At 39.6% G+C, this 15,521-nt stretch overlaps 1 non-coding gene across 1 annotated transcript; it reads right to left on the reverse strand.

Moving 5' to 3' along the window:
- Positions 1 to 5,548: 5,548 nt before the first annotated feature.
- On the reverse strand, positions 5,549 to 5,630 carry TRNAS-CGA (transfer RNA serine (anticodon CGA)). Its single transcript has one exon. It is a non-coding gene; the product is annotated as a tRNA-Ser (tRNA).
- Positions 5,631 to 15,521: the final 9,891 nt, after the last annotated feature.

The following is a 15,521-nucleotide window of genomic DNA, read 5'->3' on the forward strand; positions in this document are numbered from 1 at the left end:
TGTGTTTGATATTATTCTTAGTCATAGGATCTGACTCCATGGGGCTTGGGGGGCTCGAGCCCCCCCCCCCAATGTTAACGATTTTGGGGCAGAACCCCCCAAAATAATTTTGATTAAGAGGATCTAATGTATTATTTTGCTTCTCTTGTAAAGTTTAATCTGAATTGGGCCACATGAACTTAACTTTAAATACACATTTCAAATGTTCTAGAGACCATCAACTTTGGGGGGCTGAGACCGCTAAACTATCAACTTTCAGGGGGCTATGACCGGAGACAGCAAAACACATGACTTATTACTATATACTAAGTATATAATTATGAGTATTGTTAACACTTTTACTAAAAAAGAGTTTCAAAATAACGAGGTGCTCTCCCTCTACTGCCATGTGATGGGTCCAATAGAAGAAGTAAACTGTAAGATTCAGTCTCCACGCATTGGTGCTACAGAAGTGGAATCAAAACTAGGGATGGCCAGATCCGGATCATAAAATTTTTCGGATCCGGATCCGCGGATCCGGAATTTTCAGATCCGGATCCGGAATTTTCAGATCCGGATCCAGAATTTTCGGATCCAGATCCAAAACTTTCGGATCCGGATCCGGCATTTTCGGATCCGGATCCGTTTTGCCATCCCACATGCGCTTCTTTGGATAGTAAGAATGTGCTTATAACATATTGTTACCTGCTAATATACATATAATATACATACACACACATATATATAGTGTGTGTACGCGTGCGCGATTTGTAATTAATTAATACACTTACAAGGGAGGTCTAACTCTCCCCCTCCGATTTCCATGAAACTTGCAGGGCCCAAATGAAGAAATACGTGTTTTTTTGTTTCGGCAAAAAAATTGTTCTAGGGGGCAACCACCTCTCAAATGTCAAGATGAGGACAAATTGAAGTGGGGATCTGACCCCTGTGTTCCCCTCCGATTTCCATGAAACGTGGCAGGTGTATAGTAGGGATGGCCAGATCCGGATCCTAACGGATCCGAAATCCACATCCAGAACTTTTTTATTTTAATTTGTAGAACTGTAACTGTAGAACAATTGTATAATTTTTGTATAACATTTCTATCTTGTTATATGTGTTAAAGGTTTCATCCTGGAATGGAATGTCTCACATTTATGTGTGTTTTCACCCCCCCCCCACTCAAATGTCAAGATGAGGAGAAATTGAAGTGGGGATCTGACCCCGAAACCACGTAAATATGGCATAGGAAGAAACAGGGGGCATACGGCCTCTCTATACACCTGTCAAATTTCATGGGAATCGGAGGGGGACAGAGAGGTCAGATCCCCACTTAAATTTGTCCTCATCTTGACATTTGAGAGGAGGTTGCCCCCTAGAACAATTTTTTTGCCGAAACAAAAAAACACGTATTTCTTCATTTGGGCCCCGTTTATACACACACCTGCCAAGTTTCATGGAAATCGGAGGGGGACACAGGGGTCAGATCCCCACTTAAATTTGTCCTAATCTTGACATTTGAGGGGATTTTGCCCCCTAAAACAGTTTTTAGCTGAAACAAAAAAACACGTAATTCTTCCTTTGGGCCCCTCTATACACCTGCCACGTTTCATGGAAATCGGAGGGGAACATAGGGGTCAGATCCCCACTTAAATTTGTCCTCATCTTGACATTTGACAGGAGGTTGCCCCTAGAACAATTTTTTTTGCCGAAAAAAAAAAACACGTATTTTTTTCATTTGGGCCCCGTTTATACACACACCTGCCAAGTTTCATGGAAATCGGAGGGGGAAACAGGGGTCAGATTCCCACTTCAATTTGTCCTCATCTTGACAATTGAGTGGATTTCGCCCTGTAAAACCGTTTTTTAGCTGAAACAAAAAAAAACACGTATTTCTTCCTTTGGGCCCCACTATACACCTGCCAAGTTTCATGGAAATCGGAGGAACACAGGGGTCAGATCCTCACTTCAATTTGTCCTCATCTTGATATTTGAGGGGGTTTTGCCACCTAAAATCGTTTTTTAGCTGAAACAAAAAAAACACGTATTTCTTCATTTGGGCCCGTTTATACACACACCTGCCAAGTATCATGGAAATCGGAGGGGGACACAGGGGTCAGATCCTCACTTCAATTTGTCCTCATCTTGACATTTGAGGGGGTTTTGCCCCCTAAAACCGTTTTTTAGCTGAAACAAAAAAACACGTATTTCTTCCATTGGGCCCCACTATACACCTGCCAGGTTTTATGGAAATCGGAGGGAGACACAGGGGTCAGATCCTCACTTCAATTTGTCCTCAACTTGACATTTGAGGTTGTTTTGCCCCCTAAAACCGTTTTTTAGCTGAAACAAAAGAACACGTAATTCTTCCTTTGGGCCCCTCTATACACCTGCCACGTTTCATGGAAATCGGAGGGGGATACTTAGATAAGCTCCCTTGTTAGTCTTACACTTTGTAATTATTTAACACTGCATATATTATAATGTTTTATTTTAATTTGTAGAACTGTAACTGTAGAACAATTGTATAATTTTTGTATAACATTTCTATCTTGTTATATATGTTAAAGGTTTCATCCTGGAATGGAATGTCTCACATTTATGTGTGTTTTCATTTCCAATACATTCGAATGAATGCATATTCGTTTCAATGGCATTTACAAAATCACCTCTGACATGTGTGCACGAGTGTGTTAGCCGATGTGTAGCAAAGTATTTTAGGAACAACACTTGAAAAAAATTCTTGTAGGACTAACGAAAAATTTCTTTGTAATCGAAGATCATAATACCTTTTAAGGTGTGGTAATATTATAATGGGACTGAAATACGAAACTCTCGGATCCGGATCTGATTTTCGGTTCCGGATCCAGATCCGAATCTTTCGGACCCGGTTCCGGAACTCTCGGATCCGGATCCAGATCCGTAACTTTTGGATCCGGATCCGAATGGATCCGGATCCGTTTGGCCATCCCTAATCAAAACTAAAATACTTGACTGACATCTTTCAAGAAAAGCGAATGGGTTTTGAGCAGTTCTGGCAGAACTGCATAGAGGCAAACCCTGCCTCGTTGATGAGCCTGAATTGCCCCTGCAACGTCACGTCCCTAAGAGACTTGTAAATCCTGATGCTGCCAAACCTCACAAGTTCTACACTCCAGAAGAGTATTATAAAGCAATATACACTGACGTGTGTGACACAGCAAAATCATGTGTTAAACAAAAACATGAATCTACAGGACTACAAAAAAGTAACAGCCGTAGAGAAAGAATGCATCTCAGCTGTGAACAGTTGCACAACAAACTTTACGAAATGTGGCTTGATAATTTGGACCTGAGACCGCTCCTTAATGAGTTCATAAAAAAATAACCCAGTGCGTAGAGCAACTGTTGCTTTATTTTGAAATCATGTTCATATGTTTTTGTTGTGTATGTCACTTTAAATTTTAGTGTATGTACATGCTATGTGTATTTTTATTATTGCAAAATTAAATTTAAAAAGTAAAATATTGTAGCAAGAATAAACAAGTAAAACTATTTTTCTGCGATATGTGCTAGCATTTATGTAAATAATTAAATAAAACTCTCAAATATTGTAAATATTGGTTATTTTTATAGGTAAGTCAACACTAAGGTTATTTGCACCTGTCACATGCCCTTTCTTTACAGGTCTGTTGCGGACATTAACACCCATGCCCTCGCCGGATCAATGCTAGTTGAATCGACCACCCAACACACTTTTTTTTAATACAAAGGAAAGCCCCTAAGCGGAAGCTTTCCCCATCACACTTCATTCACTCATATCATTTACATTTCTATTTCAGGACTTTTCAGGACAGACAATCACAAATACCCATGCCTTACCCGGAACTCGAACCCGGAACCCCTGGCGTTGTAGCGCGCTCTGCTAACCACTTCGCCACGGAAGTCGACATGCTCGGCTACCGAAGCCGGCATCAAACTGTTAGGTTGTCCTCTTAGTAAATACATACTTTTCAACAAAAATGTTAATTTTTATCTAAAAAACAAACGAGGTGAAACAAAAGACATAAATAGACTTTGAAACATTTTCTAAACGTTTTTCATGTTACATTTCATTTGCATGAGGAATATCTGCTTAAAAACTGCTATACGAAGACGTAATTATTATTTTAAAAGAAAGAGGGAGTGAGTCATTCATTAATTTATTTCACTGATAAGAGCCCCCCCCCCAATAATTTTGATAAGTCGGCGCCTCTGTTCTTAGTATAGAATGTTTGAAGTCAAAACTAATTGCTTATCTTTGTTGTTATAACACAAACTCTTACCCTCGGAAAATTTTGATGGAGGGAAAATTTTAATAGAACAAGATAGTGGGGGGAAAGGTGGGAGATCCCCCTGCATGTGACCACCAACGCTATGGCATGATCCTTATAATGAAGAACATGTCTGAATGTGAATGAACCAAAAACAGGACATTTCCTCATCAAGACTGCAGTTCAAAAAAAAGTCAGAAAAAAAGTAAAAATGGTGAACTGTCGCGACCAAATTGGGATGTTTAGTACCTTCGCATAAATGGTTATAAAACTAAAATTAATAAATATAGTAGACTGTAGACCTCTTGACTCTGCCTCTCTCCAGGAACAACACATTCATTTATGATAGAAGAAAATAGAAACTCTTGCAAAATCTTAAAAATCGTCTGTGTTACTTTTGTAGGTTTTTATAGGTTCGCATTAAAATATTTCATGGCTCGAGGTGGGGGCATGGCCCCCTTGCCCCCCTTGGTACGGGCCTGAGCAATAGTATCCGAGTAGCAAAATCTAATAAGGCAAGATAGGGATCAAAATCCCTATCATCGCTATCAGGCAAGTAAGGCGTAGAACCAACTGCCTGTAGCCTTGAAAAAGGAGAGAAATTTGTCCAAATTTAAATAACAAAATAAGATGTTAATCTATGGATAGGCTACTGACTCCGTGCCTCATTTACCTCATATTGCCTCCTTCACATATACTGATTTAATTTTTATTTCTTGCGTTTTTCAATTATATAGGCACACTTGCAATTTTCTATATTTTGTATATTTATAAACATTTAGCTGAACTGTACAGATTCACAAATTAATTCATGTAGGGCAAAAAGTGTTTTTTTATAGTTATATAATCTGTGTAAAATAAACTGTAAGGTTAAGTGAAACCCTACTTCAAATAATAAATAATAATAATACACAATCCTGATTAGAAGAAAAATGGTTCACAAAATTGCGTACAGATTCGAACCTGTGCGAATGGAAGCCATTAGATTTAGAGTCTAACGCCTTTACCATTTTCCTTTTAAGGAAAGCACCTAAGCGGTGGAGTCCCCTTCAATAGATTTCTCGGTTTCTCACAGATGCCCGTTTTACATACTTCTCGGTTTTCTCATTCAGAACAGACACAAACACTCATGTCTTACCCGGGATTCGAACCCTGGACGTGTGACGTATTAGCGCACTGTGCTAACTACTCCGCCACGAAGGTCGGCTACTACCAGTAGGATACCAGTTGAATATAGTACTAGAACAACTGTTTAATATACGAAAAAATAGTGACTGCGCTGTGGACAGGATTCGAACCTGTGCGGGTAGAACCCATTGGATTTCGAGTCCAACTCCTTAACCACTCGGACACCACAGCACGTGAGAAGAAAGCTGTAAGAGTGTGTTGAGTTCCTCTCCGATGATTTCAGAGCAATCTGTTGCTAGAGGGGAGGGAGGAATTTCAATGTTATAGAAATATGCATAATTGTGAACTTCAAGCTTATTTGCAGTAACCAAAGCATTCCCATGAGACACAGTCCCCAGTGGTGTGGATCCATGGACATCGGGAAGCGAACCCCCGTGGAAATTGGCATTGTTCATTTCAAGTTACATCGAAGATCGAAGAAAAAACGAATGTAAAATGGAAGAACAGGATTATATTTTTAATTTCATATTCTATAATTTTCATCCAAAGAATAAATGGTTCCTTAATTGTCAAAATTCCAAAGATTAGAGTTTTACGTGAGAGAAGTAACAGAGCATAAACATTGGAACGAAAATTTCATCCTAATTTTTAAAACCTTTTCTTGAACGAGGTGTGTAAAAACTAACAACAAATCGAGTAACTGCATTTCAGAACACTAACTGTAAAAATAAATAAGAAAAAGAGTTTTGTTTTTTTAATATTCATTTATCAGGTGGATCTAGTAAAAGCCTCTCCCTAAGGATATACTACTACTACTACTAATAATATTAATGGTAAAATTGTAATAGAATTATTGTATAATAACCACCATAACAATTTATTATTATTATTATTAATTCCTTATACTATTAAAGTTTTATCAATGACCTGACCCCACCCTTACAAAACTTTCTCGCGCCACTCATGCTTGGATCCCACTTTAAACTATGCCCCCATCATGGACAATGGAATTCATCATAAAGTATTAAAATTCACACATTTCAATCAAAGTAATTGATGTAAATTAGTACGTAAAAAGGAGTATTTTCGAGTGGGCACCTTGCTTACTCCACCCTGGGTAATCCAGCGGACTTCCATAATATGCACTGTCCATTGTTGTGGAGCAACCAAGTGGTCCAGTGGTTGTTAGAGGCTCTGAAACCAGACATTCTGTATTCTATTCGTCCAGTGTTTCCCATAAGATTCATCATTATCTATGCATTATATTTGATTTATTTTATCACCCACTCTGGTCCATCATTGACGCCGCCCCCACATTAACAGAACAGATTTGATACTTGTGTAAAATGTAAATAGTTAATATGAGGGTTATTTTTTAAGTAAGGTCCATTTTGCAATAAAAACGAAGTAAGTAATGGTTTTTCAAAAACACATTTATTTTCTGAATTTACATACACTTCTCTATTTTTCTACATAATTTCCTTGCCGGTTTAAACATTTATCGTAACGAACTACGAGTTTTTGGATACCCTCCTCATAGAACTCTGCCGCCTGTGATGATAGACAGTTAAGCCTGAATCACACGGAACTGGATATCCAGTAGGAATGCTCTAGTTGACGCTGGACTGGCTACCCATTTGCTAGTTTTCGCCTCACACGGTACTTGTTACACCGTACTTGTCGATAGTCTATCGTTCCCATAATGGCGGCCGCGTGAGATGTAAACAACGTATCACTTGACATTTTTAAAAGCCGATAACTATTCAACCGAGAGGAATAGCGTTTCGTATAATATGTTATTAGGTAGTTCAAAACAATGGCGCTGCTTAAATACATACTTTACAACGTTTACTGTACACGTATGGAAGAATATTTTAGCTTTTTCAATTGTAAACACCGTGCACTCACCATAGACGGTGTAACTCGACGTGCTTTTCGTGCTGTATGTATTATACATTGTAATTCGAACAGCTAACCGAAATGATCCATGAAATTCTTTGGTGTAAAACTGTAACGTACAGTCAACTGCAAAGATAATGGTAGGCGAATTGTCCACCGATATTTTCATTACTTTCTTGTTCTACATCCTGTTGATTTAAGGAAAGAAATTATGTTGGTTCGAAGCAGGCATTGTTCTTTGCTTATTGAAGCCATTATTTCAATTCGTTGTTATCATATCGTGTGATTCAGACCGAATGAAAATGGTGGTGGACAATTCGCCTACTGTTTCTTTCGCCATTGGGTGTACTATCTGTTATAACCTTTTTGGAAGCATTTACGTAGCATTTATACTAGCAAAAATGTTAATGGAAATGCTTTCGTCTAAAGCCGGCTTAAAGGTGGACGAGCAATTTGAAGAATGTTGTAGGAGAATTACTGCTCTGTGCTTTCATTAAAAATGGAAAAGTATGAACTAGAGAGTGGCTCGAAAAAATATGGTAATCAATGCGTACCGAAAAAGCTTTTTAACTCGGGTTTGCTTTATTCATACACGAGATTCGCAGGATTCATTCACAAGAAAGTCAAACATTTATTAATATACTTGTAATAATAAGGATTTTCATTTTCAGCTAATCATATTTGTCCAGTACACATCTCATTGCTTTGCATAAATACCAAAATATTAATGAAGTGAACACGAATGCACTACACGTCATCTCTTTCCTTATTTGTTTTTATCGAAACCACAAAAACAGCCAACACTCGGAAACCACAGACAAAAACTCCACTTTGCAAACTCACAGATTATCTTCACATGGCCAAACTTTGCTCTGATTGGCTGTTCCACAGAATCCAGTTGAAGAAAGCTAGTAGCACTTAGAACATGTCCTATTCCTCAAAACCAGTCAAGCTGTCAGCCAGGCGGCCATGATTTCTACCTAGAAAGTCACTTCAGCGCCAACTAGGGCATTCCTACTAGAAACCCAGTTCCGTGTGATAGGGGCTTTACTCACGGTGGTTTTCACTTCTTCATCAGTGTCTAAACGCTTGCCGCCCAGGAAGGTCTTCAGATGGAGGAAGAGGTGGTAGTTGCTAGGTGCAAGGTCTGTTTGTGAATACCGTTTGAAATTGCGCGTGTGCGTGGGAATGAGTGCACGCGCAGGCTCCTGGCATTCTTTGAGCAGCATCATGGCAACTGTGTTTTGGGACAGGCAGGGTGTTTTGTTACTGGACTTTTTGCAGCTTCAGTGAGTAACTGGCTATCATCACAGGCGGCAGAGTTCTATGAGGAGGGTATCCAAAAACTCGTAGTTCATTACGATAAATGTTTAAACCGGCAAAGAAATTATGTAGAAAAATAGAGAAGTGTATGTAAATTCAGAAAATAAATGGTTTCTTGAAAAATATTTACTTGCTTCGTTTTTGTTGCAAAACGGACTTTACTTAAAAAATAACCTCGTATATCTGGTCCTGTCTCCGCTTGCCTTGATCATGAAGTGGGTTTTTAATTTTAGGGTGTGAGTTCTGTTTATCAAACAAATCATATATCCGTTTTTGTTTTACCAAATATACAAATGCTTGACAATTTACTTACCCACGGTGTTATGTCCAGGTAGGTACTTTCAGACTCGGGATGTTTGATTTTTACTGCAGTTTCATGTTTCTCCTCTTTGAAATATTCCAGCTTCAAGCTTTGCTGTAAATAATAATACGAGCAATATAATAATAAAATAAATACTACTATGCTAGACGCTATGACGCAAAACTCCTTTAAGGTCAGGACCAGGAAAGCGACTTTTTCATTAGGTGACACGTAGTCAGTGCATCAATTCCATCGCCGTTGTTTTCTGTTTTCTGGCTTTCGAGGCCTTTCTAGTTCATACTACCTTTCAAGTAGATTCCCATTGACTTCACGGTACCGGATCAACAAATATATTTTTGAGCTACCTCCAAAATATCGGACAATATCCTACCGGGAATATTGTCCGAGGTCCATGTCACCGAAATTTAGGGAGTGAGTTCTGTTCATCAAACATGCGTTCACTAGTGAAATGACGCGCTGTATGATAATCATATAATGACACGACAAATAATAATAATAATAATAATAATAATAAACACCTAGACATATAATTAATGTGTGTGGTTGTGAGAAAGTAGAGAATCAAGACAAACTAATATGAGAAGATGAGAAACAGAATTACAGGGGAAGTGGGCACTTAGGTTTTTTAAAATTATTTTTGAAGAAAAGTTGACCATCATATAATGCTACAACACCGTGTGACGTGAGTTCTAGTCCTGGGTAGGACATGGTGTGCTTGTTTACAGGTAGTATTTGATTAGGGGGAGATCCTTCCCTCAGCGTACTGTATTCCCGCGCTTTGGTTGCTAATTTTTTGTAATCCGAAAGAATATAAATATTTCAATTCGAACCCCGGATCCAGAATTCGGTAACCTTCAATGAAGCAGTCTCACCCCAACTCTTCCTGTGTTCTCTTCCATAGACTTCTGGGGATGTACAACCTCCTATTATTTTTTTCCAATTTTGCTTAAAAATGAATATGTAATTGACTTGCTTTTGTTGTAATTTTAGTGCAAATGATTTCAGTACACTATCTCGAACTTGTAGTAGTAAATAAATAGAAGTTAATAAACAAATATTAACTACCCTAACACCAGACACGGCAATTCAATTGACGCTAGTCACTTACCTTATTGTGCTCTATAAATAGCACGCGATCGGTTGAACCAAGCGTCGTTGGCGTGCGAGATATCCACACTACAGTGAATCCATTGGTGGGATTCTTTAACATGTCCCTCAGCCAAGAAGCAGTGCTAGAAAAAGGCAAGTAAAATTCATAAAAAATACTCAACAATTGAGTAAGAGGATACATCAGGGTGCGAAATCATCGAAGACTTGTCGGGGAGAGAAAGATCTTCATCTACAAACACGCACGCACGCATATTATTTATGTATATATATATATATATATATATATATATATATATATATATATATATATATTCCCGCGTAGCCAAGTGGGTAGCGCTCTCGTCTTTGATGCGAGAGGTCCGGGTTGGATTCCCGGTGGGTGTCCCCAAACTTTCGGCGTTGACTCAGCATCGTGAGGACAATTGGGAAGCTACTTCAAGAAGTACGAGGGCAGCTGGAAAAGTTTCTGCAATCAATATGAAAAAAGACATGTGAAATTCTGGGAATGGCTTTATTGTTTTTCAAAGTATTCACCCTTAAGATCGATACACTTTTGCATACGCTCAAACCAATTTTGAAAGCATTTTTTCCACTCTGAAGCTGATACCTCAGAAACCGCTTTTCGGAATGCGTCAACAGCTGCTTCAGGCGACACAAATCGCTCACCACGCATCTTATTTTTCATGTGTGAGAACAAAAATAAGTCATTAGGTGATAAATCAGGTGAGTACGGATAATGAATCATTATTTCGACATTTTTACTGGACCAAAAATCAACAGTTTGGTGTGCTGAGTGGGAACTGGCTTTGTCGTGTTGAAGAATAATGCGACGATTTGGGTTTGTTTTACGCAATTCATTGGTGACCTCTGGCAAACAAATTGTTGTATATCACTCAGCATTTACAGTCCATCGATCTTCTAAAGCTATTGTTGCCACATATCCAGTATAACCGAAGAAACAAGCAATCATTTGCTTGGCAGCACTCCTCGAACGAACAACTTTTGTTGGTTTCGGCTCACTTTGAAACACCCGAACAGTGGATTGCTGTTTAGTTTCGGGTTCGTATGAATAGATCCAAGTTTCGTCCCCTGTAACGATATAGTACACCAAATTTGACTTGCCTCGGTTGAATTTTTTGAGCATTTCTTTACACCAATTTACACGAGCCTGTTTTTGAGCTTCGGTCAAGTTGTGTGGGATCCAAAGGCTTGAAAGTTTCCATACGTTCAGATGACCATGCAAAATCGTATGTATTGCTTTCATGTCAATGTTCATGGATGCCAGAATCTCACGGTATGTCACATGCCGATCTCTCTGAATCGTTTCACGCACAGCATCAACATTACTGGCAACAACAGACGTGGTAGGACTACCTTCACGACCACACGGGAATTCGGAAATCCAATTGTGCACAGTCCTATTGGATAAGGGGACACGAAGGTGCGAACCTCCGCCACCACTCGCCACTCTCACTTCTTATACCCTCTCACTCAGCTATCGTTTGTCGTTGGTGTTTCTGCTGAGTGCGGTATTCTTCGTGTCCCGGAGTGAAGGATATACTTTGGAGTGGTTAACTAGGTTCTGGGAATCTCCGCTTCTACACCAGTTTGAATAAGAAGATAAGCGAGTAATATAAATCTCGGTACCTAAGATAAAACCGAGATGTTTGAAATTAGAGTTTGAGAATCTAGAGAAGTTTTCGAGAAGCATGCATTGGTTTAATATAGAATAAGATCCAAATGGTAAATATAAAATAATATATATATAATAATACATAAAATATAGAGAATAATAATTCAGGGTTCAATAGGGTCCGTAGAAAACTGGAGTGCCCTTTAATGAAGACCACAACATCCGCTCTAGTGTTGGAATCAGGTCTGCACTACGAATCTGCTTCGAATTCTTCCGACTGTTTTCCTCTAATGGAAGTTATGAAGAAACGTCCTCTATTAAGGGAAGTTGTCCTGTCTCGTAGTACCTGATCTCTTCTTGCTGATGATCTTCCTCAGTGGTCACAGTAATGGCTGATCTCAGTACCCGAGTTGATCTCCTAAGTACATCCTGAACTGCGACAGTCCCACGTATAGTAGAGCCAGGAGTGGTATCTCTTTCTGTGGGGTCTGATCTTCTATACTCGAAATGCTCATAGCTTGATATTATATCCGCAAGCTTGTTGACGATATTGAAGGTCTGCTGGCAGCTCGCCATCTGCTGGAATGAGCCTCTTCTTAAATTGGTCCTCAGACGCCGAATTCGGACGTCGTCAAATTTCTCGCAAGTTAAAAGGGCGTGTTCCGGTGTATCTATTACTCCACATTTCTGGCACTTATCATCAGATCTTAATCCGAACCTCTTTAAATAGGAACCGTAAGGGTCATGCCCTGTAATGAAATAAGTAATACCCTTTGATGGTCGGAAGAAGGAGTTTTTAGGTCTTATCTTCGCCAACGGCAGAAATCCTTTGGTACGTCGGGAACCGGGTTGCTGTTCCCATTCCATCTTCCAGGCATTTTCTAAGTGTTGATCGATGTCCTGAAATGTGTTGAGGTTTTGACCAAGAAGGGCTACGATCTTATTATGCTGCCCTTTCCTCAGCCAGTATCTGGCTGCATATCTCTGAACCTCGAAATCGAGTGGAAGAACACCGGCAATTGCTATTACAGCAGCTGTAGCGGACGTCCGAAAGGCGCCCAGTATTTTCAGGAAGATATTCCTCTGTGCTGCCCGTAACTTGACTTTCACATATTGGTTGAGGGTCATCATTGCCCAGGTAGAGGATGCATAACATACTGTCGGCACGAACACCGCTCTGTAATAGAGCATTGCTGTGTCAAAAGGCAGCCGGTACGCCAAATTACCCATGCTCATAATGTTATGCATAGTGGTTTTTGCTTTCGTCAAGACATTAACTATGTGAGAGCGAAAACACAGTTGTGTCTCGATTAATATTCCTAAGTACTTGACTTCCGAGGCAGCTCGAATAGAACAATTTCCAAGCTTTATTACTGGAGATCTCTGTAGTTTACCTTTTAACAATATCTGATGGGTTTTTTCGGTAGCTATTGTTAGCTTACTTTTCGATGACCATTCTTCAAGCCTTAACATAACATTATTCGTCTTCGTTTCAAGGTCTCTACGATTGTCGGCACTGAAGATAATTAGTAGGTCATCAGCGTATGCAACTACATCAGTTACGTCAGTCATGTGCATGAGCTCCACCAGAATTGGCTCCATCGTGACATTCCAAAGTATGGGTCCCAATACGGAACCTTGAGGGCAGCCTTTATTGATATTTCTATTTATACTGGCTGTACCCCATGTGTATTGGACACTCCTATTGCTTAAGTAATCCTTTATAACATTATATAAAGCCATTGGTATGTGAAGCTTTTGAAGTTCTCCAAGCAAGTACGGCCACCAGACGTTGTCGAACGCTCCACTTATATCAATAGTTATAGCAAGGACATATTTCCTGAGATCTTGTTGTACAATCTGTGTCACCATATTGATTGCATCCTCAGTGGAGCGTCCCTTCTGGAAGCCATACTGCCGTTCAGAGTTGTTGCTAAGGATTAATCTCTCGTTTAAGCGTTTGGCAATAAGTCTCTCAAAAACTTTACCCAGGGTGTCCAATAAACATATCGGCCTGTATGACTTGACGAGAACTGGGTCCCTTTTAGCATCCTTTAAAAAGAGCACAAGTCTGGCCAATTTCCACGTATTGGGGAAGATCCCCTGGAGTAAACACTGATTATAAAGTAGCTGAAGGTCACCAAGTAAGTTGTTCTTCAAAATCTTGATGACTTCATTTGAAATGCCGTCAGGACCAGGGGCACTCATATTTCTCAATCTATCGATAATAAGTGCAATCTCCTCTTGAGCGAAGGGTATTACCATCAGTTGATTGTTGTAGTTATTATTTGCATTCGCTCTGATGATCCGCTGTTCTGGAGTGTCTTGAAGAGGATCATCCAACGGAAGTAACTTTTCCATCAAGTAGGAAACGGCTTCGTCCCAGGTCTTAGTATAAGTAGTTTCACTTTTCTTCATTGGGACGGGAGCAAACCTTTGCCTGCTCCTCTGCGAGGCCATTCTGTATGGTTTCCCCCAAGGATTTCTTTCAATCTCCTGCTGAACGAACCTTGACCATGATTTCACTTTGTACTGTTCAATAAGGGAAGAGTAGATGCGCTTGGAATTCCGATATTTTTCCAAAAGGAACAACCTGTCTCTTTCTGTGGCAGCCTTTTGGTAGCGCTTTCTCAATCGACGGGTGACACTCCTACGTGTCAATATATACTGGGGCCACTCATGCTTGGGTGAGCTTTTGGTGGATTTGGGAATTGATCGAATTGCTGATGTAATAGCATTTGTAATAGTTTTTGCAATATCCTCAGCCAGTCTTCCTTTACTCATAGGATTTAGCTGAAGCTGATTCGTGACCAGTGACCTCAGAAGGTCTTGATCTCTGGTACTCCAGATTCTCTTGATGTTGTCATTATTAAGTGTGTGTCTTTTCATAAGTTGGATATTATAACTAATCAGATTGTGATCACTAACCGTTTGGTTGTCTTCTACCTTCCAATTGACAACAGACATCTTCCCTCGGTGATTTGTAGTAGTAACATCGATATTTGAGGTCCCTCCTCTATTATTGGAATAAGTAGGAAACTCCGACCTGCGATTTATCACACTTAAGTTTTTGCTTGCTACAAAATTCTCTAGTTCTTGTCCACGATCATCCAGGATTTTGCTATACCAGAGTCTAGACTTTGCGTTGGAATCCATCGCTACCAATAAGTTGTTGCTTGATAGGTCCGTGACAGTCTTATCCAAGATGTCCAGGTAAGGTTTAATGGGATCTTTATACTGACAATATAAATTTGCCAGTACCCATCTCTCAGTCCCCAACGTTATTTCCACAACTATACAGTGAGAGGTTGAGTAATTGAGGTGCCAGAATACTTGTAGATTAGAGTTTGAGACAATAGTTAGAACTTTTGGATTGTCTGAAACGGCATATGTCCTCATTTTCTTAGGCACACTTACTGCTTTACCCTTTTTAGTATAAGGTTCTTGGATAAGTGCTATATATACATTTTTGGTATTTATATAGTTGACCACTTCTTGAGTGGCCAATTGAGAGCCCTGAGCATTTATTTGAATAATGCTTAGTTTTCCAATAGTTGTACTTAGATCAGTTTTAGTAGAACTACCCATAATTAATCTTTGAGATGGCTCTGTCATACAACTCTTGATATGTTGGGCAGTTATTCCTAACACAGTTTCTGGATCTGTTCTTGCAGGGTATACAAATACGTACGTTGACAGTCGGACACCGTTCTTCGGGATGGGCTCCACCGCATTTACCACAGGTCTGTTCTTTGCCGCAATGTTTCTTGATATGGCCAAGATCGTGGCAGTTGTAGCACCTTGGAACAGATATATAGTCCTTAATATTTACCAC

Source organism: Lepisma saccharinum, chromosome 5 (assembly GCF_977018435.1).
Source record: "Lepisma saccharinum chromosome 5, izLepSacc3.1, whole genome shotgun sequence".
NCBI lineage: Eukaryota > Metazoa > Arthropoda > Insecta > Zygentoma > Lepismatidae > Lepisma > Lepisma saccharinum.